The sequence below is a fragment of the Phalacrocorax aristotelis genome, chromosome 11, assembly GCF_949628215.1.
Source record: "Phalacrocorax aristotelis chromosome 11, bGulAri2.1, whole genome shotgun sequence".
Taxonomy (NCBI): Eukaryota; Metazoa; Chordata; class Aves; order Suliformes; family Phalacrocoracidae; genus Phalacrocorax; species Phalacrocorax aristotelis.
This window is the reverse complement of record NC_134286.1, coordinates 11322677-11345211: the sequence shown is the minus strand read 5'-3', so window position 1 is coordinate 11345211 and position 22535 is coordinate 11322677. Positions and strand designations below refer to the sequence as shown.

General features: G+C 55.3%; 1 protein-coding gene across 2 annotated transcripts in view; it reads right to left on the bottom strand.

Moving 5' to 3' along the window:
* DLG3 (discs large MAGUK scaffold protein 3) overlaps positions 1–22535 on the bottom strand; it is a 79020-nt gene that overhangs the window by 39010 nt on the left and 17475 nt on the right. The gene's annotated exons all lie outside the window — the stretch shown is intronic.

The following is a 22535-nucleotide window of genomic DNA, read 5'->3' as shown; positions in this document are numbered from 1 at the left end:
TGGCTGTGCCACCACAGGCAGAAGAGAGCAGTTCAGGAAGGGCTCTGCTCTTGTCCCTCCTCCAGGTGCCCAACAGCCCTGGGACAGGAGCAGGGCCACAGCATGGCTCTGGGCATCAGTCCCCTTCTCAGGCCTGGTCTGTCACCAACATCCCATGGCCTTGGCTACTGGGAAGGAGACAGGAAAGACTGGAAACTCTCCCAGACTCAGGGCAGAATCCCACCAGTACCAAAATTTACTTGAAATTCACATTACTGAGGGATTAGGAAATAGGAGGAGCAGGGAGGAAGTCCTTCTGAAGGAGGGATATATTGTCGGCAGACCAGCTCCGAGGCCTTCACACACCTTCCAGCAGCTGCTGCTGCCTCTCCTAAGCACAGGGCCACCATGCTCTGGGAGAGTGGCAGCATTTGGTCCCTCATCCTCGTTACCCCTGGTGTTAACCCTCTGCTCAGCAGCCTCAGCTCATCCCCCACCACCACCACATGCATCCTCCCTCTCTTGCAGAGCTCCCCATAAACGTCTCTCTGGGTCCCCTTCCTCCTGGGCTGCCCTCTGTGCATTAGCTCGTTGAACATCGTAGGAAGGACACAGGCGCAGCGGGCAAGTGCAGGCAGGAGAAGGCAGGGACGAGGCCCCAAGGGGAGGAGGGCTCTCCCGGGCTCTCTCCCTACTCTGCACAGGGGAAGCTGCAGCGCTGGCGGCCGGAGGGACGGGGGTGGCCGGGGAAAATGGGGTGGCCGGGGGCAGCCGGAGGCACGGGGGTGGCCGGGGGAAATGGGGTGGCCGGGGGCAGCCGGAGGCACGGGGGTGGCCGGGGGAAATGGGGTGGCCGGGGGCAGCCGGAGGCACGGGGGTGGCCGGGGGAAATGGGGTGGCCGGGGGCAGCCGGAGGCACGGGGGTGGCCGGGGACAGGGGGCGGCCAGAGGCGGCCGGGGGCAGGGGCCGCGCCGGAGCTGTCCAGCGCCGCAACCTCCTGAAGGCGCGGTGCCCCGCGGAGCCACAGCGCAGCCCCTTCCCCCGGGAGCAAGCCCTGCCGGCGCGGCTGCTGGGGCAAGGCAGCTGAGGAAGGCGTCTGTCTCTGAGCGGGACCGTGAGGGAGAAGTGGCAACAAGTGAGAAATTTAAAATTAATTACAGGGCCGACATTCCTCGCCAGCACGCAACAGCAAGTGGTGCAAAATCTGGAAGGTCAGGGGTGAGTCAGGATTCACATCATCATTCCAAGGCTCATGAGAAGAACAACAGCCAGAGCGAGATGGGGAAACGCTAAGAGACATGATCTACAAGGGGAAGTGAACCCTCTGCCTTAGGGCATCAGAAACATCAGTCAGGGTCAGGAGGAAGAAAGCCAAGGTTTGGGCTAGCGCAGCAATTAACAGGAACCACCGTCTGGTTGGATTGCACAGCCCAATGGCCTCTGTGAACCTGTGTTATTTTTGCAGGAGCAGGCTACCTCCTCATTGCCCTCCTCTGGGTTTATACATCCCCGACAGAGACCAACCTCCTCACACAACCCAGCATGGCAGTCCCCACCATTTCCTGTTTCAGTCAATCATATTTCTGGACTTTTCACTCTCCTCATTTTGTAGGTGGGAGAGTTAGGGGATTGTGGTTTAAATCTTGCCCTGAAAGGTTCTGCTCTCATATGGATGGAGCAGGAGATAGTTAATTTGATTTATTCAGATGCTTTCTGATCTTTCCTGCAGCTGTAACTATTGGTTACAAAACCAGAGTTTTTATGGCAATTAATTCTCTAGCTCAGGCAAATATGACCACTTCCAAGCACTTCTGCCAAACCCCTCCCACACACATAAGAGAATTGCAATTTTCAGGTCCAGTGTCTTGGGATCTCCATGGCCCAGAAGCAACGTTAAGCTGGGAATATCCCCTCTCTGGCAGTACACAGCCATTGTATTTAATCCAGATAATTTGTGAGATAGCATATATTAAACCTGGCACTGGCTTTTATTAGTCCCCAGTGCAATTCTAGGACGGGATTCCACATTTCAAGGCAAAAAAAGAAGCATTTCTACTGCCAGCAATTAACAAACGATGGATGTTTGAGCCTTTATGTGCCAGAGGCCAGCTCTTATTAGATGAGTTTCCAGGAAGGATGCAGAAGAGGCAGCCTAAGTGAATGTAGCCCATCATGTGCCCCATGATTTATGACATGAATTCAGCTCCACAAATGATGCCTTGGATCCTTCCCAGGGAGAAGTACTCTGTATGATAATGTTATAGAGGCTTTTGCAGGTCCAGCCTGAGTCCTCCACTGAGCCCCACTGCAGTCTCTTTGTTGAATTACTAATAGCCCACAAATCACACATCACATTGCCTTGCTCACACAGTGGTGAGCCCTAAGGACATATTTTGTCTAGCCTGCTCACTGCACACTGAGCATCCTTCGCAGCCATTCCACACTAGTGATTTTTACATCTCAAAATACTGCTAGGAGCACAATTTCCCACTCAGGCTCCAGATGGGACCCAGGAGATGCTGACTGTGAGTGGCTGCATAAAATAAAGTCACACATGGTCAGGAGGAATTCAGACCAGGAAATCCCCACTTGCCTCCTGTGGCCAGCTATTCCAGATACTACAATAAAGGTGTTTGGACATGAGCTCTGACTTCCACTTGCAAATATTCCGACATTTGCATCTTGCCTGTTCTACTGCAGAGTCAGACAAGACCTAAGACCCAGAAATAAGCAGAGGGCCTGAAAATGAAAAGCATCTGCCTCCCTCCATCAGACAGGCACCTATACAGAGGCCTTTACTAGCCAGGGTAGAAGAGAACATCATTTTTTGCTGGGCAGCGGGAACGTGCTGGTGAATTAACCATGCCTTCAGTTCTACAAGGAATGGTAAGAAATTTATGCCCTAAGGAGTAGGGGGTTGATGCATGCAGAAAGGAGAGGGAACAGGGCTGTGCATTCAGGTCACATTCAATGGGGGCTGTCAGATCTCTTCCACCTAAACCACTTCATCACACTATTATTATTTACTAAACCCTGTTTGTGCTTGGGGGTTTACAAATGGAAAGAGAAGAGGTCCGAGACTTATAGTATTCATCCCATGGCAGCAGGACCACCAAAGCCCAGTGGGGCTGGGGGTGCCTCATATTCCCTCCATCAGACAGAGGCACAGGGGGCTTCACAGATGCTTGGGCTCAGGGGCTGGAGGCTGCAGGGAAGGTGGGACTCAAGGAGGACCTTGGGGAGCGAGTGGGGGTCATTGCACAGATGCAAAGAGATTGATCTAGGCATAAAGCCAGTGAGGCAGAGGACAGCTGTTGGGAAAATCTGGGCAGCAACATGAGTCAAAGGGAATAGCAGTGAAGGGGGATGAGGTTTGAAGGTCAGGATTCAAGAGCTCTCTGATCTCATGGGGCTGTGAGAAGCAGAGCCTTGCATTCACCTGTGTCAAGGCATCAGTGCTCAAGAACTACATGACGGTCCCAGTGGCAGCCACAGCCCAGGTGCTAACAAAGGGAGCAGCAACCTGCCCTGTGCAGCCCCCAGCGAGAGGCTGGCTCCCTGCAGAGGCCCCGGGAGAGCCCAGAGCCTGTATGGAGGCAGATGCCTCCATGGCTAAAGCCAGGAGGAGGCTGCGGATCTGCAAGCAGGGCAGGAGGGATGCCTCCTCTCCAACAGCCCTCAGCCCTCTGGGGCTGGAGCGATTCCACTGCAGCATGTACAGGGAGCAGCAAGACAATCGGCAGCACTCGGACACACCTCAGGTGCAAGATGCAGCCTTTCAGAAACACCTTTAGATATCACCTCTGGGCAGTCATCTGAGAGGGACTACTGCTGTTTGGGCTGTATTTCCAATGGGTGACTGGCCTTGGCAGCCCAGGGGCACTAACACAGTCATCTGGGGGCAGCCAAGACCCAAATGCCTATAGGTATCACCCTTCACCTCCATTTCTATTGCTGTTATCTGCTGGGGCAAAGGTAGGAATTGCAAAACATGATGATTTTTTCCAAAACTTCCAGCCAAAAGAAAAGCTGCAATTAAATGCAAATGGAGGAGGTTCATTAGCTTGCTTCTGAGGACCGAGGCTTGCCCTGTGGCATTTCCCCAAGGACTGTTCTCGGGGCTGGCACAGGGGAGCCAAGCAGGGAGACTCTGAACTGAAAGTTCAGTATATTCTCTCTGGAGCTGAAAACCTGAAGCTTTGCAATAGCTTCACGTCCTCCACAGAGCTGGCACGGGGGCCAGCCCACAGAGGTCAGGAATTACATACCTTCCCCAGACAGAATAAATGTGCTGCAGACATCCCAGGCCAACAGCAACTGAATTGTGCCCACATATAAACGCATTTCCATCTTAATCAGCAACAGGACTCAAACGGGAGCCTCCAGAACTGACAAACACCAAGCCTAACACACAGAGCTGGTCTCCGCAGGAGGCCAATGTGCCCCATGTATCTTGCACAGAGGGATGCACAGGACAGGGTGACTATTTGTGATGCTGGGCTAGTGCATGAGGAGCAAAGTACTAACTTCTTTATTTCTGCAACTTTCCTGGATTGGATCAGGGTGAAAAGTCAATCTGCCTTATAATATCCTTTGCTTCACACCATCTGAGGTACAATGGTAACACTCAAAAGGAAATGGCTCTGGAGATAAGTGAAATTCAATATTTACATCCTTTTAAAAGCTCTCAAGGACAGAGGCCAAGTGGGGAGATGCCCAACAGAAGCACCTAAACAGGGTGGACACGCTGGGCTGTTTGTAGCCCAGCTCCATCTCCTCTGATTTTTTTTTCTTAAGGGCGTTAAACCATGGAGAAAGCTATACATTTACAGCTATGAAAGCAGCTGCCCTGTGACAAGACCCCACAGTGCTGGGTGCTAGCTGTGAACACACAGGTACTGGCTCGGGGATGCCAAGGAGTGGTGCAACGCTGCTGTGGCAGCAGGGCTGGCTGCAGAATGTCCAGGCACCGACAGGCTCCTGCTGCCAGGGGGAGCGGGTTCACACAAGCTAATGCATTAATTTCACAGGAGCGAGCCCAGGTCCTGCCGGCGCAGCACGCATGGTGAGCCTGCGCTCACTGCCACTCACCCTGATAAGCACCGACACACTCATCTGCTTCGCACCAGACTTCCCTGCTCTTTGCACAGACGCGGGTTTTCCCAGCGCCAGGGCTGCCTCCTGCACCAACCCAGAGCCCAACATGTAGCTGCCAAAAGCATCACCTCCTAAAGCACCTGAGATGACACAGCTCCTCCACAGTAACCTGGGGCACTTCTGAGGTCGAAGCAGGACAGAAACCTGCTGGAGGCTCCCCGTGCCCAAGGCTGGTGAGTGGAGCTGAGAGGTGCTGGCACTGTCCCTCCAGGCTCGTCCAACCCGCCCACTCCCCCCCCACACCCTACCCCACCGCCCAATGCCTGCATGCCTAGAGACCCCCTCAGGTTTCAGCTGACCGTGCCACATCACAGACCTCATGTTAAGAAATAATGCCTGGTACATCCCTTCCCAGGCTGAAGCCTGGCTCCCAGCTGGCCCATGAGATGTAGGGCATTTCCTACATCTCAATAACAAATCCATGCTTTGGCCTTCATATGCCTTCCCTTCTCACGGGAAGAGGTACCACACTGCTGCCAGAGGCTGGTCCCCTTCTTACAGATCCCTGTGCTTGTTTTACCTTCACAGGCTCTTTACATGGTGGCCAGAGCCAAGGGCACTTGGGAGCATCAGAGGTCTGTAGAGCCCCGAGGGAGAGCTGCATCCCTCAGCGCTCCCACAGGCTGGGACGGGGAAAGAGAACAAAAGAAAATGGAGGCTGGAAACTTCTGGAGGTTGAAGAATTTCTTGACCAGAGATAAGTCTCCCTTCCTTTTAACTGGGCTGGACAAAATAACCCTTTGCATTTTTTTCTCCATACTGCAAAAGCAACCTGTTGGTTGACACCATCTGGCAGGGAGAGGCACACACCACCCGACAGTGTGCCTACACAAAGGGGAGTGACAGGCTGAGCCTGACCCCATGCCCTCCTTCTGCACAACTCAAAACGTGGCATAAATGATGTAGGAGACGATGCCAGGGCTGACCATGGAGCTTGCGGGTGCCCAGACCTCCTGTGTCGGTCCCGGCTAGCCAGGCACCAGCGCTGCCCGCGACCCTGTGCTTGGCTCCCAGCCAGCGTGGCAGCCCATGGGTGAGAGCAGCCCTCCTCTACAGACTGCCTTGGGGAAACATCGGAGCTGGGCCATTTCAGTGGCATGAGCAGGCTCTGCAGCCACGGCAGCAGAGCCCCTGCCCTGCGGCTGCACCTCGGCACCAGCTCAAAGCACCGTGGCCATCTGGAAACGGAGAACGTGGGACTTGAAAGGACCTTGGTCACAAGGATCTTTGGCAAAGCTGCTGAAGTGCCCAAAGTGTAATGTGAACACAAGCAGCTACTGAGGGTTTAATCTTTGTTTTGGTCCCTCTTTTTTTTTTTTTTTTTTCTTAAGAGTAAGCTTAAATAGGGACTGGAAAAAGCCTTCACTCAGCAGGGAAGGAAGAAAGCTTCCCCAAACAGAAGCTCTGTGGAGTCTAAGTTTCCATTTAGAAACCATTAAGGCCAGCGTGCTCATACTTGAAAGTTAGACATCCTGTTCCAGGCTCAGCCCACTAAAATAAGTGACCCAATTTGCAGAGGTGCTGGGCTCCGGTAGCTTCCCTCTGACCTGGCAGTACCAAATAAAATTGACTCAATTCTTTTTTTCACAGGAAGACTTATTATCATCTGAAAGACTCACGTGCTTTTTTCCTCCTCTCAGACAAATATGTACGGGGGGAAAAAGAAAAAAAAGAAAAAGAGAGTGAATAAGGGACAGTGTTAAAATAAAGATTTCTTTTGTCCCTGGGATTCAAATATCCTGTTTTCTTCTCTTCAGTAAGTTCCAGTGCATGCCTAGTTACAAAGTGTTAAGAAACACATGTTTCTGTGGGACAAAAGCAAACCAAGATCCATCAACAGAGCCTCAAACTAAATTCCAGTTAATACGAAGGTGATGAAAGGGTATTTAGGGACTGGTCCAGGATGCTCTGAAGCACCACATGTCCCCAAAAATAATTACACCCTCTGACCAGTCCTTCAGCAAGCCCCATCCAAGTGAGTTTCTGCAGACTAAACTGAACTTAATTTCTAATTCAGGTATTCTGAACTTGTTAAATGCTGTACTAAAAGTTTTCATCTTCAACTCCCTATGTTCATAGCATATTGTTGGGTCTGCAATGAAGGCCCTTGAGGGATCCCTGTATCATTCCATCTTTGCGTTTGTTAAAACCAGCTGCGAGCATTAGCACAGCCCATTGAACCCGCAGCACTGGCACGACCTTACAGCGAGGGTTATGCCCATTCCCGAATCACAGCTGCGATGCTGAGCCACAGACACACCACTCCTCCTGCCACCATGCAGGGTTTGGGATGGCAGGCAGAGCCCTCACACCTCAAGCACACCAAGTTCCTTGTGCCCCAGTGCAGAGGCCCTGGGACCCAGAGAGCATGGTCCCCTTGGAAAGCATCCTGCATGGGGGTGTGCGCTGCGGGCACGCGGCACACCACCACGGACACAGCTGATCGTGGCCTGGTTAGTCTTAATGACTTCCTCTCTCTAAATGAGCATCCGCAGCTACAGAAGGAGCGGAAGCTCCTCTCCTCCAATCACAGCATATTACATACCAAGGGGCTTACCCAAACAAGGCAACTCTCCGGTGATGGCTTCTGCTTTGCTTCCACCTCCCACCCACCTCCACTCACAGGGTATCTGGACAGGGCCTCTGGTACAGCCATCCCCTGGGTTTCCCTCTCATGCAACTCACTGTGGGACCCTACTTCCCTGAGCACACCCTGAGGACAGCTGGCAGATCCCCACCGAATCCCCAGCACTGGTCAGGGACTGGGCTCAGGCAGGTCCCAGCCATGTAACATCCAAAACCATGGGGGAAGAGCCAGGTGGAAAGCACAGCCATGGGGAGCATCCCTCCAGCAGTGGTGAGGGCAAGTGCTGCCGTGGCTGGGGCTGAAGGTCTTCCTGCCACCCCCAGGTTCTTCACAAGGAGCCACCTCCTCCATATTGGCTACATCCCTGCTGAAACCTGCCCGCGCGTGGCCCTGGCTGCCTCACCACTGCACTTTCCTCTTCCTCCAGCAACATGGCAGGGCCACAGACTCCCATTTTCAACAGGTACTTTCCTCTTCTTCCACATGTTGCACTATGGGGTCTCTCCCACCTCTGTGGCTTCAGACGCTGCCTTTACAGCAGCAGCTACGTCTCTCTACTATGGCCAGTTTGGACACCAGCTCCAGTGCCTCTCCCTGTGCTACTCCCGGGGTCCCTCCAGCAGCTCAACACCCCAAAACCAGCAGCAGGCTGCAGCTCCAGGGCTGCAGGCTGTGCATCTGGGCTGGCTGGCAGGCAACGGTTGGTAATCCAGCTGGAGAGAAGCCAAGCTCAGTCCTTCAACTCCCCTCTCTAATTCCACTGTTATCCCTTACCATATTAATGGGATGTGTCGGAAGGGTCAGCAAACACAAGTGCACAGCCCCTGTCTGAGGGATTCACGTGCTTAAGAGAAAGGGGAAAAGTCTTACAGGTGAATAAAGAAACCAAGTAGACAAACGTCCTCAGCTGTCCACTCCTAAATGAACTCAATACGTTTTGGGAAGGAGCAATGAGAACATCTGACCCTCCTCAGCCTAGTCCAGGGGATGGGTGACAGCAGGACATGGGATGCTCTGGGGTGGGCGAGGGGAACTGGCTCACCCGGCATCTGGGTGTTAAGGCATAAGTTTCCCCAGGAGACGCACCAGCTGGGAGGCAGAAAGGAAGGTAAAGACCATCAGAAATATCGGCTGCCTCCCAGGTTTGTGGGGCAAGGGGCTGAGGGTGGGCACGAGGCTGGGTTTGGGGGAAGAAGAGCAGCTGAGCCCCTGGTTATAGCAACTCAGCTGGGTGATGACGGCAGGATCACCAGACGGAGATGCCCAAGAAACAAGCTGAGAGGTGAAATCAGATGGAGGGAGATATATTAGGAACAGACACGCAGATTTACACATCGTGAGTGAGGAGGTGACAAACAGGTCTGTGGGATGGAAATCAAACTCTCACAATGAGGGAGTGGAGTGCAATAAGGAGTGGTGGAGAGGGAAGACTCTCCTGGGACTCCAGCTGGTGGGAGGACACACTGGAAGAGATGCTGGAGGTGGAGGGAGGGCAGGGGGATCACCAGCGACCGCAGAGCAGGGGCCAAGCAGAAAGGCAGGGTCAGGAACAGACAAGCACCGTGTTCAGCAATGGAGCCAGACGTGAAGGGCAAGTTTCACTACAGTTGTATCTACATTTAGGTTGCCAAAAATACCTTTCACAGATTGGCTGTCTTTAATTAAAAGGATGTCTCCTGTGCTCCTGGCACGATGCAGAGCTCGTCCTGCCACACAGGGCTTGCATGGATGCTCTGCAGGGGGGGCTTTCCCATGGGGCATCTCCTCTCTGCCTGCGTCCTCCCATGCCCTGCCAGTGCTGGGCAGGGCCAGCAGTGGCACTTCCCCAAATGCCCCTCCACAGCGCAGGCACAGAGCAAAGGAGAAAAACCTCACCCCCTTCCTGTTTTGGCTTCTCTCCTTCCCTCCAAACGCAGAGAACGCCTTCCTCCTCTCTCCTCCTCCACCTTCCAGTGCAAAGATTTAGCTAATTTCTTCTATGAATAGCACAGGAGTAGCCATAGCAACATCACCCTGCCAACCTCACCACCTCCACTGCCTCCGTGTCGCCAGCACCCCGTTCCTCTCACACTCCCTCGCACCTCCCCAGGGAACATCTGGGGCTTCAGCCATTTCCCACAAAGCAACCCGCATTTGGCTTCTGGCCTGCCCCCTCAGCGCTCTCCCTCCTTCCTCCAGCCATGCCTGCCCATCGCTCAGAAACCCAGCCTGGACCCCCATGGCCTCCCCAAGGCTCTTTCCTCCCACCACCACCCATGCCCCAAAAGCCAGGAGCCCCAAATCCAGCAGCATCTGAAGGCTTGGTGAATGCTGGTTCTTCCACCAAGACATGCTGCCCTGTGCCCATCTACTCCAGGTAATTCCCCAGTGCACGGGAGGAATTATAACAAGCAACGTCTGTGCATGGAAAAACAACGCCCTCAGTGAAACACTCACTGCCAAGGACAGGCAGGGAGGACCTGACCCCCTCCTCCACCTGCATGGCCATGAAATGCCTCTGCCAGGGTAAGCAGGGGCCACGCAAGCCGATGTGCTCCAGGCACTTGCAGGTGGTCAGGGACTCATTGTGATGCTGCTCTCACCGCTCCTCTGCATCCTCCTGACCCCACAAGAGGGAGAAAGGGGCCAGAGGAAGGGCGGCAAGCAGGACATTGCATTTCTGGCCAAGCAGGGCCAGCAAACCTCCGCCCCAGTGGCGGAGGGCATTTCCCAACCACATGCCAGGGAACTGCACTGCCCCAGGCCCCTTCCCCAGCCATGAGAGGAGGTGGCCGTGCCCCAGTCACCCCAAATGCACATGAAAATACTGGTGAGACCCTTGGGAGCCTCACAGGGGCTCCACTCTGGCCACGGCATTAGGGACCTCGGGGTGAACTAAGCCACAGGGCTGGACATTCCCTGCGGGAAGGAAAGGTGCCGGCTGCTACTGGACCCCCAGCGCAGGCAGCAGTGCCAGAGAAGGGGCTCAGGCAGGGCTGGCCAGCTCAGTGCTCCTCTCCTGAGAGCCCACGGGCGTCACTGTGCAGGGAAGAGGAGGGGTTTCAGCAGTCTGCTCCTCTAGTGCTGCGCATCAGGGATGCTTCCCTGGATCGTGCTGCCGTTCCTCCCCCAAAGCCGGGAGTCCTCCTCTCACCCCAGTCTGGCACGGGAGGACTCAAGCCCCCCACCAGCAAGTGAGGAGGGATGAGGAGGGCACATGGACAGCCGGAGGGACGCCAATGGGAACAATGGAGGACAGCAATGACAGCAAGCGCAGGGAGCAGGATCTAATGAACAGGGAACATGGATAGATAAGGGAGAAGAAATGGAAGACACCTCAGAGGGGAGAAGAAAAGCAAAACCAAAAGAAATGAGAAACCTAGAGCTCAGAGATTTCCTCCCTCCAGTCAGGATTAGGGGTTCTCAGTTACTGACATTGCCTGAGCAAGCTAATTTGTGTCCTAGAGAAGGGAAGACGCAGGAGGAGAGAACTGACAGGGTACTGGGGGTGGGAGGAGGTACGGGTTGACGTTGGGACCGTGCCGTGTGTTGGGGAGCACATGTGGGCACGTCTCACATGCCGCGGAGGTGCGCACAGGATCTGCGAGTATGCATGATGTCAGAGAACATACATCACCATATGGAACCGTAAGCAGGTTTCCGATGTCAGAGCATCCGCGCACGTGGCCGCACCAGCGCACACAGGCGGTGTGCACTTTGCTCTCCTTGCGTGAAGAAGCAAGGGGAGAAAAAGGCTTACATGAGAGGTGGTGAAGCTCCCCGGGAAGTGAACAGATCCCTGCTTTCCCGGGGAAGCCTCCTGGCACGCACACCCCTTCCCACCTCTGCTGCTGGAAGTGCTTCCAGGGACAGGGAGCTCATTTAAAGGGGCAGCCCTGAAAAATGGCAGCCCCGCCTCTAGCCGAGGCTCTCGAGGACGCAGAGGCTGCCTCCTCAGCACCTGCAAAGGAGACCAGCTTCACATCTGCAGCACCTGGCCAAATCTACCCAGAGCCCAACATCTCCCAGCCTCCCAAAGCCTAACCTGCCTTGCCTGGGTACAAGCCATGCCCAGCTGTTTCCATTTTACCACTTTTTGTCCCTCTGCCCATCACTGGACAGGGAAGAACATGTATTCCTGATAGCCTAGGCACTTTGCACCCTCAGATCAGAACGGGAGCATTTCTGAGGTATTTTCTGCAAAGCTTTACTCATTGCATACATTTGCTACACACCAGGGAGCAATCCTGCCTGCTCTGATACAGGCAGCACACATACCACACACGTCATATTCTACATGCAGACCCCACTACGCTCACATAGCCTCACACACTGGCATCCTCTGTCACTTGCAATGCCACGAGGAGCTTTTGATATTTTTTTTTCCCTCGCCTTCAGAAATGCTAAGGCTGAGCAGAGATTCCCAACGTGGACTTTCAGAGCAGCCCAAGCCCTGGGGCTCTGTGGCAGCACCACAAAGAGACAATGACTTCTCTTCTACCATTGCAAAAACATGAAAGGCCCCCTTGCCCAGCCTGCCACGGCAGCAATGCAGCTGGCATCGCTTCCTTCCCAGCCTGCTTGCAATCATCTTACCAGGAACCCTGGGCTGGACCTTTCATGCAAGCAGGAATGGAAAGGAGAGGGCAGACATGCTTCAATTCCCTGCTCCTACCCAGCTCCCCGAGCTTGCTGCTCTGGATGGAGAGAAGGAAAGAGATGGCAAAGGAAAGATGGAAGAATGCTTGCCAGGAATCAGCAGGCGAAACAGAGCCAAGGCTGATTTTGATGCAAAGAGTGGCAGAGAAAGAGACAGAAAGCAGGACCAGGCTGACAGGAAGGTGGCTGGGGTTTTGGGTGCTTTCTGTGAACATCATCCGAGCATATCAGCATTGAATCTAATTATTTCAACCAGAGCTACAGACTGAGACAGTAATAAAAATAATAATTAAAAAAAAACCAGGGGAAGGGAAGAAAAGGGTTGTGTTTTCTGAGAGGAAAGGAGGAGAGAATTCCCACTGATTCCCGTGTGTCTGCCTGCTACAGCGTCTTGAAATAATAATTAGAAGGATCAATAAGAAATCATGTGAGGTTTGAAGATAATGAATGAAAGAGGCAGAAGCAGCAAATCGAAATGCCTTTCTCTAAAGCAGGTTAAATTGTTTTTCAGGCAAGGTCTATCCTCCATTTTAATGCTTTCCAAACAGCTCCAACCATTTTCTAAGCTGGCTTGTGGGTTCAAAATAAGACTGGTCTCTCCATTTAGGGGAGAAAGAGAGACACAGCCTAAGAATGGGTCCTGGAGGAGAACACTAATAAAACGAATGTGTGTGGGAAGAAATGGAGGCAGTGAAATGGGGCAGAATGCACACAGCACGCCAGCGACCAGAGCAGGGTTACGTAATAATCTCGGGGAGCAGGGACGTAACAGCAGAGTGTGGAAACCACAACTCAATGGAGAGCGGATGCCAGTTTGGGAGCGATGGCAAGCGGCACCGTGAGCCCACGAGGTTGCCCACTCAACACTGCTGGGACTTCAGGCAATGGCATCGTAAGCAGCAAGGACCTCAGGTGGGGTGTCCGAAGAACATCATGCCCCGATGCCCACCTTGTGCCGAGCAAGACCCGGCTGGCCCAGCCCAGCACGGGGGAAGCAGAGCTCCTACGCCGGGCAGGACCGCGGCGGCCAGCCTGAGCAACAGCGATGCCAACCTGAGCAACGCCGGCGGCCGGCCCGAGCGACAATGACGGCCCACCGCCACAGCACCGGTGGCCCGTCCCGACAACGCCAGCATCCAACCCGGCCGCCGGTGACGCCCCAGGGGCGACGCTGCACCCCGCCGCGACCCCGCCACTCTCCATCGGCCTCCCGCCCCATCCCACCCTGTCCCGCACCGGGGAGCCGCTGCCGGGGGCTGGCCCGTACCTGCTCGTACCAGTCGCGGCTCGAACACGTGCACTCGGGCCACCAGCCCGGGCCGCTCCCGTTCACCTTGGGCGCGCTCTTCCCCGGCGGCGGCGGCGGCGGCGGCTTCAGCGCGGCGGGATCGCGGGCGGGGGGCCCCAGCTTGGCCTTGCCGCGGGCGGCGGGCGCTGCCCCCCCGGCGCGGGCAGGGTCTGCGAGCCGTACCCGCCGTAGCCGTACTGCTCGTGCTGCCACTCGCCGTAGGAGGGGGGCTCCATGCGCCGCAGGGCCGCCATCCGCGTCACCTCGTAGCACTCGGGGCACTTGCAGCAGTGGTGGTGCTTGTGCATCGCTGCCCTCACACCATAGGCAGGAAGGGAGGGAGGGGGGCGGCGCGGAGGGAGGGAAGGAGGGAGGGATGCTCGGGGGGCGGCAGCGGCCCCCGCCCCGCGCACGGCGCGCCTGCCGCCTCCTCGCCCGCTCGGCGCCCCGGCCCCCGCGGGCGGGAACGGGAGGGGGAGGAAGAGGAGAAGGAGGAGGAGGAGATGGGGAATGTTACAACAGAGGTGATCTCCGCGGGGGCGCGCCGCGGCATCGCCCGCAGCGCCGCTCGGTCCCGCGGCCGGTCCCGGCGCGGGGCAGCGGCAGCCGCTCCGCCCCGCCCCGCCCCGCCCCGCCGCACGGGGCGGCTCAGCCCGCTCCGCCGCGGCTCGGGAGCGCAGGGCGCCGCACCTGCGGCGGCGCGAGCCGGACCCCGCCCCCTCGGCGGCGGCCAATCCGCGGCGGCGGCGCCCCCGCGCCCCGCCCCGCCCCGGCGATGCGCGCCGGGGCCGGGGGGGCGCCGCTCGCCCGCGCCGGACGGGGCAGCTCCGGGCGGCGGGTCCGAAGGGCCCCTGCGCGCAGCGGCCCCGCGGCAGCGCCCCGCTGCTCCCCGGCAGCCTGCGCGGGCCGCATCCAGAAGGAACGGAAATCCTCCCTCGACAGCCTCACGCATCACCTGCGGCTGCCCCGGCCCCGGCCCCGGCCCCAGACGGCAGCTCCATTCCCCAAGACCCAGCACGGCGGCGGGCAGCCCTGCCAGCTTTGTGGTTGACACCAAGAGGGGCTCAGGTCACACCAGCTGTGATCCCACCAGAGTATGAAAGCGTTTTTCCAGACCTGAACCATGGTCGCTAGCCCAGCAGCGGCATTTCAGTTGCATCTGCACGTCAGCTGTCGCCCTGCTTTGCTGGAAATGTTACTGCACGGTCCAGCGCAGCACCCTGGGGATGCTGCCATTGCCCAGTGAGCTACAGGTGCGTTGGGGGTGTGGAAACACCAAGGGCCTTTGCTGGGCCTTCTACTTACTGCCACCAGGGAATGGTAAAAGCAGAGCAGAAATGCCCACTGGTGCAGCAGGGCAAGGGTGCTGCTTCCAGTGCAGCTCAGGCAGCCCCTCGCCTCTTGCACAGAAGTGCCAGACTGGAAGAGAAGTTTGGAAGAGTCACCCAGAAAAATTGTAAGGTAGAAAGAAAAAACATTACAAAAAAATACATCTGACCAGTTAGAACATGAACCTGGCCTCCTAATGCTTACGGGTTGTAATAAACACTAGGGCGGGTGAAGAATCATTTGAAGAAATGGTACATAAATATGTAGAAGAGCAATGAAAAGTGCACAATACAGCTCCCGCAGGATCCGGGTGAAGGAATGAGGCAAAAGTGGGAGGGGGCCACAAGTTGAGCCACACGACATGATGGTTCAACGCCCCAATTCAGGCTGTGAGATCTGCAGGCTCCCACTGGCCTCACGCAGCCAGCACAATATGGCCCAGCTCACAAGCAGGGCTGTGGGAGGAGGAAGCATGTGATGGCTGGTCAGACGAATGCCCCTGCCCAGCCCAGTCCTTGTTTCTTTAGCTCTTTAAACTGCAACACAAAACTACTTCTGTACTTCACCACAGAGACAGAGGTGCCTCTGCAGTGTTTTCTCCCAAGTGGTCAAGAGAAATGGTTGCTTCTGGGTGAAGGGGAGGGGGCAGCAGACACCCCATAATCAGGATCTGCGTCGCCCCGTGCCCCACAGTCCCCACTGCGTCGTGGTGCAGAGCCTGTCCTCTCCAGCACTGCCTGCACTTCATTGCCCCTAGGCTGCTCAGGTTACCCGTCACAGGACAGATGTTACAATCAGGTGCTGCTCCGTGCTTAATGCCAGGGCGCGGTGTTGTGGCTCAGACATGTTACACTGACATTTCCCCAGCTCCAAGCTTAGGACAGTCATGGTGTTCCTGGACAAGCAAGTCTAGGGAGCCTGTCCCCACCACGCTGGCCTCGAGCAGCTGAGCACAGCGCTGCTGCTGAGCCCTTGGAAAGCTCCACAGGTGACCCTCTCCCGGCTGCTCCCAGGGCCTCTCGCTGATGAACAGTGATGGGACTTGGGTGCACTGTGACATTGACCCAAAGACCAAGAGCTGCAGCAAGATGAAGCCAATGGCTGCACATAAGAAAGTACTTCTACCCTGCAGAGCTCAGTGCCACATGACACTGCAGACCCCAGGAGCTCACTAAGGCAAGAAAGGATTGGATGTCTGCATGCAAAGCAAGCTTGTTCAGAGTTATTTTAATCAATGAAAAACTGTGTTTGTGTGCATGGAAGGAAAGCATGCAGTGTTGGCCTTAACAAACAACTTTACACTTTAGACTTTAAAAAATTAGGATCATCTCCACATCTTCTACTGCTCCTTGTGCCATCTCCCAGAGCACTGCAGGAGGTTGCTGGGCTGACAAGCCCTGTGCTCTGGGGAGATGCTGTACCTCCTCAACAGTCTGGGTGGACCAGCAGGCTGGGGGATATCATCCACGGGGAGAGGGCATCCTGCAGCAGTGAGGGCAGAGGTGGGAACAAGGGGAAGGACTGGGGCAGGAATGAATTGATATAGGGGATTGCTGCACCAAAGCAGAACAATAAGCCTTGTAGAAACAGGTGGGTGGCCAGTGCCTCCTGCATGAGAGTAAAAGGACATGAAGTCCATCTTGGCTACCCACTGCAGCACCCCTGAGATCTGAGTCACTTCAGCAATGAGATACGCCCAGAACCTGTAACAGAACCATAACTAATTACTGCTCCAGCCCAGCTGCAAACCTCCCTCCCGTCATAGTTCCCACCCTAGGATGACACAGTTTGGCTGCAGGGACCAGGCAGTGTGCAGAGCCCCACTGGCTACCCAGTGAGGCCCCCTCCACTACCATGAGCCATCTCTGGGCCAAGGTCAGGCAAGAAACCCATGTCTGGAAGAGGCTGACTTGGGTGGGAGGACAGCACCGGGGAAGGGCACATGAGGAGTTTGTATCCCGACTGCTTGTACCTGCCCTGCTCCAGACACGTCTCCTCCTTTCACTCCTGTGGTTGGAGCAGGCAGGGACATGGGCATTCACTTGGGGGGTGAAGTGCAAAAGCAAAGGACAAGACCTGCTAGGGAAAAACGCTTTAATAAGGAGCTGAGTGAATAATTAAGACAATTAAGAGAAGCATTTGATTCCTGCCTCCCCACCCAGCAGACTGGAGTGTGCCCTCCACAGGGAAGGTCTCCGGTCCTCTCCCTGCTCGGTTTCTGGCAGCCCCGCAGATCACAGAATCACAGGTTGGAAGGGACCTCAGGGATCATCTAGTCCAATCTTGATGGACTAGATGATCACCATGCATGGGGCAGCCATGAATGCAATGGGCATCCCCGCATGGGAGACACCCTCACTGCCAGCCCTGGAGTGCCAGCATCACTGCCCCCACCCCACTCCGCTTGCCAGCTCACAAACTCAGGGATGGCTCCACAATCTAAAACCTTCTGCTGCTTCCCCCAGCTCTCTTATCTGTTAGCGCCTCATCACCACCTGCAAACAGAGGGCCCTTGAGCTTCAGCCACTGCAGCTCTGACAGAGCCCTTCCCTACCTGCTTGCAGCTCCCCCCTGAAAACCTGCAATTCCCATTTTAGCTGCCACGAGAGTTGTTTAATTCCCACTCATTTGTAGTGAACTGCATGCGCCACCTGCTAGCCCTGATTAAAAGGAAAAAAATATCCCTGGTTGTTGCCGCCTGCTTGCAATGCTCCCTAACGCTGTGCAGGACTCAGGACACGTTACTGAGCCCAAGAGGAGGCCAAGACTGGCTGGCCAGGGGCATCTGCATCCTGCGCTTCTCCAGTTTGCTTCAGTGAGTAGTGGTGTTTTAGCTACCAGGAATGGCACTGCTGGAGCCTGAACAGTGTGGACACCTGCACGGGGGTGCCCAGAGCTGCATCTGGCAGGCGCAGTGCCCAGTGCCTTCAGGCAGCTGAGGCATCTCATCTCAGTGATGTGGGCATTGAGCAGGGCTAAAGGAGCTGATTTCCAGGCAGGTGCCTTCATGGAGGGAAGCAATGCAAGGAAACGAAGAGCTCTCTCATCCTCTACCCTCTTCCTACTAGAAGCCTGCCTGTCTTATTTAAATTCAGCTTTGGCAGCTGCTTTTTTTTACAGGTGCTAATTTCAGCAAAGTGTCAAGAAATCCCCGGAGATGGTGCTATTTACACGGCACAAAGGCAACACACAGCTAGGTTTTATCTGGTGGTGCCGGCATTTCAGACCCTGTTGTCTCTTCCTTCCTCTCACATGAAGTCCTGCAGGAAGAGGAAGGCAAGTATGAGGGACCAGGAGCTGGGGGTTTGTTGCCCCTACAGCCTTTCTAGGAGCGAAAGACAGAGCAGGCTAAAGGCAGCCAGCCTCTTCCAGAGATGACAGTCACACAAGTGCTGCCACACTGCTCCTTGCCTTTAGCCCAAGCAGGATCTGGGTCCTGCCAGGGGAACTGATCCCAAGCATTAGCTCTGAGCCTGGGTGCAGATGAGGAAGGTGTTGCCTTCGTAATTCTGGGGGAGGAGGTGGGGGACAGTTTTGCATGGGGGAGGTACCTTTCTCCACCAAAATCACCTGCAAAAAGCTGCCAAACGTCCAAAGTGCAGGGGAGGCAGTGGGGTCTGCAGCCAGCCAGCTGAGAACAGGGGGAGGGGAGAGGGCAAACAGCACCAGGAGGTAAATGTGCGAGGGTGGAGCTGGCCACGGAGAGATGAGCTGTAATGGGAGGAACAACCGAATTCGGCTCAGTCCATCAGTTGGTTCCTTAGCTCTACCACAGACCCCCATCCAGCAGGGGCTTGCAATTGGCTGTCTGGGGCTTGTCAAATGAAACTTGGACAGGCGCTCTGCAGAGTCAGCTGCACAGCTAGTGGGGGCCGGCGGTTTCCGTGAGTGTCAGAGGGTTTGCACAGTCATGGGTGAGTGCGAAGGGGCAGGATAATGAACATCTCATGCTAAGACTGTTCCTCCCTGCAACCAGCAACTATTCGCATCAGGAAATGTGCAGCTGAGGTAACAGTAACCAGGCATACCAAGGGACCGATAGCTTACAGCACTCTCAGGGCAATTCCCAAAGAAATTATTCTCCTCCGGGCCAAAACCATTTTCATTCTATTAAAGATCCTTGATATGTTGCCCGGTGTCACTACGCAGTTCCCATATCCTCACTTGTGGCAGCAACGGTGCCAGGGTCTTCAATAAACACCACTGGCTGCTTTCTGCAATTGAAATTATGGCCAATGAAATGTCTTCCATGGCTGCACTGGCAGAGGAGAGGAGCAATGGAGACCTGTGGCAGGTCCCTGCAGCAGAGCCCAAGCTCCCTCCCTGTAAAGGAGAGCCCAGAGGCTCTATTTAATAGCAATCAACTGCAGCAGGCTTTATGGATTTCCTGACAGCCTCACAACGCCCACAGCTGCTCTCCCCGTCACCTGGCAGAGGCTCCTGCCTTGTGCTGGGGCACATGAAACATGGGCTGGCTGTGGGCTGCCTTCCCACTGTACCTCCCTGGGTGCAACGGGAGAGCCTTGCTGCTGCGTGGGCATGGCAATTAGAGCACTGCTGTGTCTTGTGGTCTGTGGGTGCCCAGTCCTTGTGTGTGCCTCATTTCCTTTAGAATAAAGCACATTTCCAGCCTGAAGGAGAAGAGAGAAGTTTGAAAATGTGACTGGGGCACAACTGCACCGCTCCAAGCCAGCATCAGAGTGAAGTATTTCAAAGACTCATGTCTTTAAGGAATAGGTTAATTTTTGGTCCTGTACCTTGATCCCCAGCTGGTTGTGCCGAGTGTGTCCCCACCAAACATCCTGTTTCCCTGCATCACTAGTCCCAGGCTGTCCCCAGGTGTGCTTACACAGTCAGACTTAGCAGCAGCCAAACACATCCTGCTCATGCTGTACAAGGCTGTTGGAGGTCTCCAGGCCAGCCCTGGCCTAGGCTGATGTGTCCTTGGGGCCAGAAAGCCCTACAAGTTGGCTCTTGTGGGCTCCCCACCCAGAATCAACCCTGCAGAAACCAGCCTCATCCTCAGAGTGGGTCAATGTGTGGCTCTGAAAGTGCTGCAAGGGCTCTGCACCACTCTGCTCAGATCTGGGTCTGCCTTGAGCAGCACAGACCTGCCCAGAGGGACCTTTCATAGAATCGTAGAATGCTTTAGGTTAGAAAAGACCTATAAGATCACCAAGTCCAACCGTTATCATGCATTGCACAAAATAAGATAAATGAAAAAAAGAATCTCACCATGGCTGTAACATTATTCTGATTCAAAGTGCAATTACTTGCACTTTGGTTGTATTGGAATCTTGCTGGGGTACTTTTAAGTGCAATTTCTTGCAAGCAAAACTTAAAAGTACCCTAGCAAGATTCCAATACAACCAGTTTCAAAGCTGAAACAGAACACTGAAATGGGAACGATCTTCACTGAAACAGATTAGTATCACACACAATACAGCGTATTTAAATGACATTACAAACTCAATCTTACTCCCATGGTAAATAATGGCATTTTAGATAGTGACTGAATGGAAAACGCTTTCCTCACATCCAGGACCCAGAGATGCCCTTTCCTCGATTATTCCCACCCTGCATGGGGGATAAGAAGGGGAGGTCTGGGGGTTCACTCTTTCTCTCTTTTGCCTGGCCAGCCCTGCTCCAGTCTGCCCCTTCCAGACAGAGCAAAACCCATTCAGCAGCTCCCACTGCCCCCAGCCAGTGGCTTGTGGGGATACAGGCACCTCGTCTGGTCTGTGCTGCCCCGGAACGTGCTTTCCGGTGTGGGAACCTGCCCAGGCTCGGCGACAAAAATGAATGCTGGTGTTTCTGGGAGCCCCGGGCGCCCGGCTGCCCCTGCACCTCCCTGCCGCCACTGCCCTGTCCCCTTTAAGGGAGAAAGTGCTGCTCGGAAATTTGTGAATGGCTGTCCCCGCCCCCGGCCCGCCTGCCCGCCGCTCGGCCAATCAGCGCGCGTGCCGCAGGGCCGCAGCCGGCTCACGGGCCTCTCTTAAAGGCGCACTGTCACCACCCTCCCGGCCCCTCTGCCGCCTGCACAAGACAAGACCGTTTCGTCCGCCCTGAGGTGACCTTCAAAGCGGGTCCCAGCCGTGGGGTGACGGGGTGTTCCCGAGGCGCAGGCACACCTGCACACATGTGCTCCTCAGAAGCGACACGCAGCAACACGAGCCCCGGATGACGGATGACGTTGAGGGATGACATGCTGCTTCCCTAACCTGGATTCTGGGCTTGGTTTGGACAGGGGACGGTCGGGTCCCAGGGACTGGGCATCCACAGGGCCGGAGCTCACGGCTCTGTTGAGTTGCAACCCAAAGGAGGCCAGGCCACGAGCTCTGCCACTGAGCCACGGTGCGGTGAGAGCAGGCAGCTGGAAGCGCGCTTTCATCACCATGCTCTTGTTCTGAACCAGAGTAGTAACGCAGGAGTGTTCCCACAGCAGCAGAGCCCCAAAGCTTACAAAACCTCCCTGCAAAGCACCCCGTGAGGCTCAGCTATGCAAAATCTACCACTGCACAGAGGGGAAATAGCTGCATAGTATGTGCCAAGGGAGCAGGAACAAACAGTGCAGCAATGGGACTGCAACATGCTCGCAAAGCAGTGGGCAGAGCTTGCTCCTGCCCTCAGCAATGAATCCAGCTCCAGGACCAGCCTGGGTCTCACCCTTGCACCGCAGTGCAGTGCCCCCTTGCTTGCTCTGCCACAGCTCCTCCTGCAGTCTGCTATAGCCTGGGCTGTGAAATTATCTGGTCTAAAAATACCTCTTAAAAGGGTGGGACAGCCTGGCAGGACATTGCCACATTTCCTGGACACGCACAGGTGGGAAGCTGGTGGTGAGGCTGGAGAAGCGACGCTGGCCAGGCATGATGCTTTGGGCACAGTTGCTGGTGAGCCTGAGCGGTGCCAGCCCCAAGAGCTATCTAGGCCACAAACTTCAGGAGGCCTTTGCCTGAGTCTCAATACTTGGAATAATTTTTATGTGCAATGCCAACGAGGCTCCTGCGAGGTGCTCTGTACCTGCGGGACTCTGGCAAGTGCTGTCCTGGAGCAAACCCTCGCTTCCTGCAGTAGGGCACAGGGTTGGCTTGAAACACTTGCAGTGCTGCAGCCATGCATGGTCTGACCCTCCAGAGCAGGAAAAGCAAAGCAAGAGGAGGCGGCACACAGCAGAGAGCACCTTTCAGAAGGCTCACACACTTGGATTCACAACAGGGACGATTCCCAAACCTGCACTCATCTGCTGTCCTTCCCCTGCAATTCCCTCAGCTCCTACCAATGCCAAGGATATTGGCGCTCTCAGCATCGCTTGATACTGATCCTCCAAATCCAAGAGACTAAAAACCTTCCTGAGCAGTTATTGTGGCTGCTCTATTTATAACAGTACCAGTATTGCCTCTGCCACCGGAATCCTGATTTCCGTCCAGCCCGATGCCATTAAAATGCAGTGACGTTCCCGCAGCTCCAGCGCTCCAGATAGAAAGCAGCTGGCCTGCCAGGCTCTGCCCTCAAGCTTGGCTTGTTCCTTTAAAAAATGGTGAGGAGAGCCTGTTTGT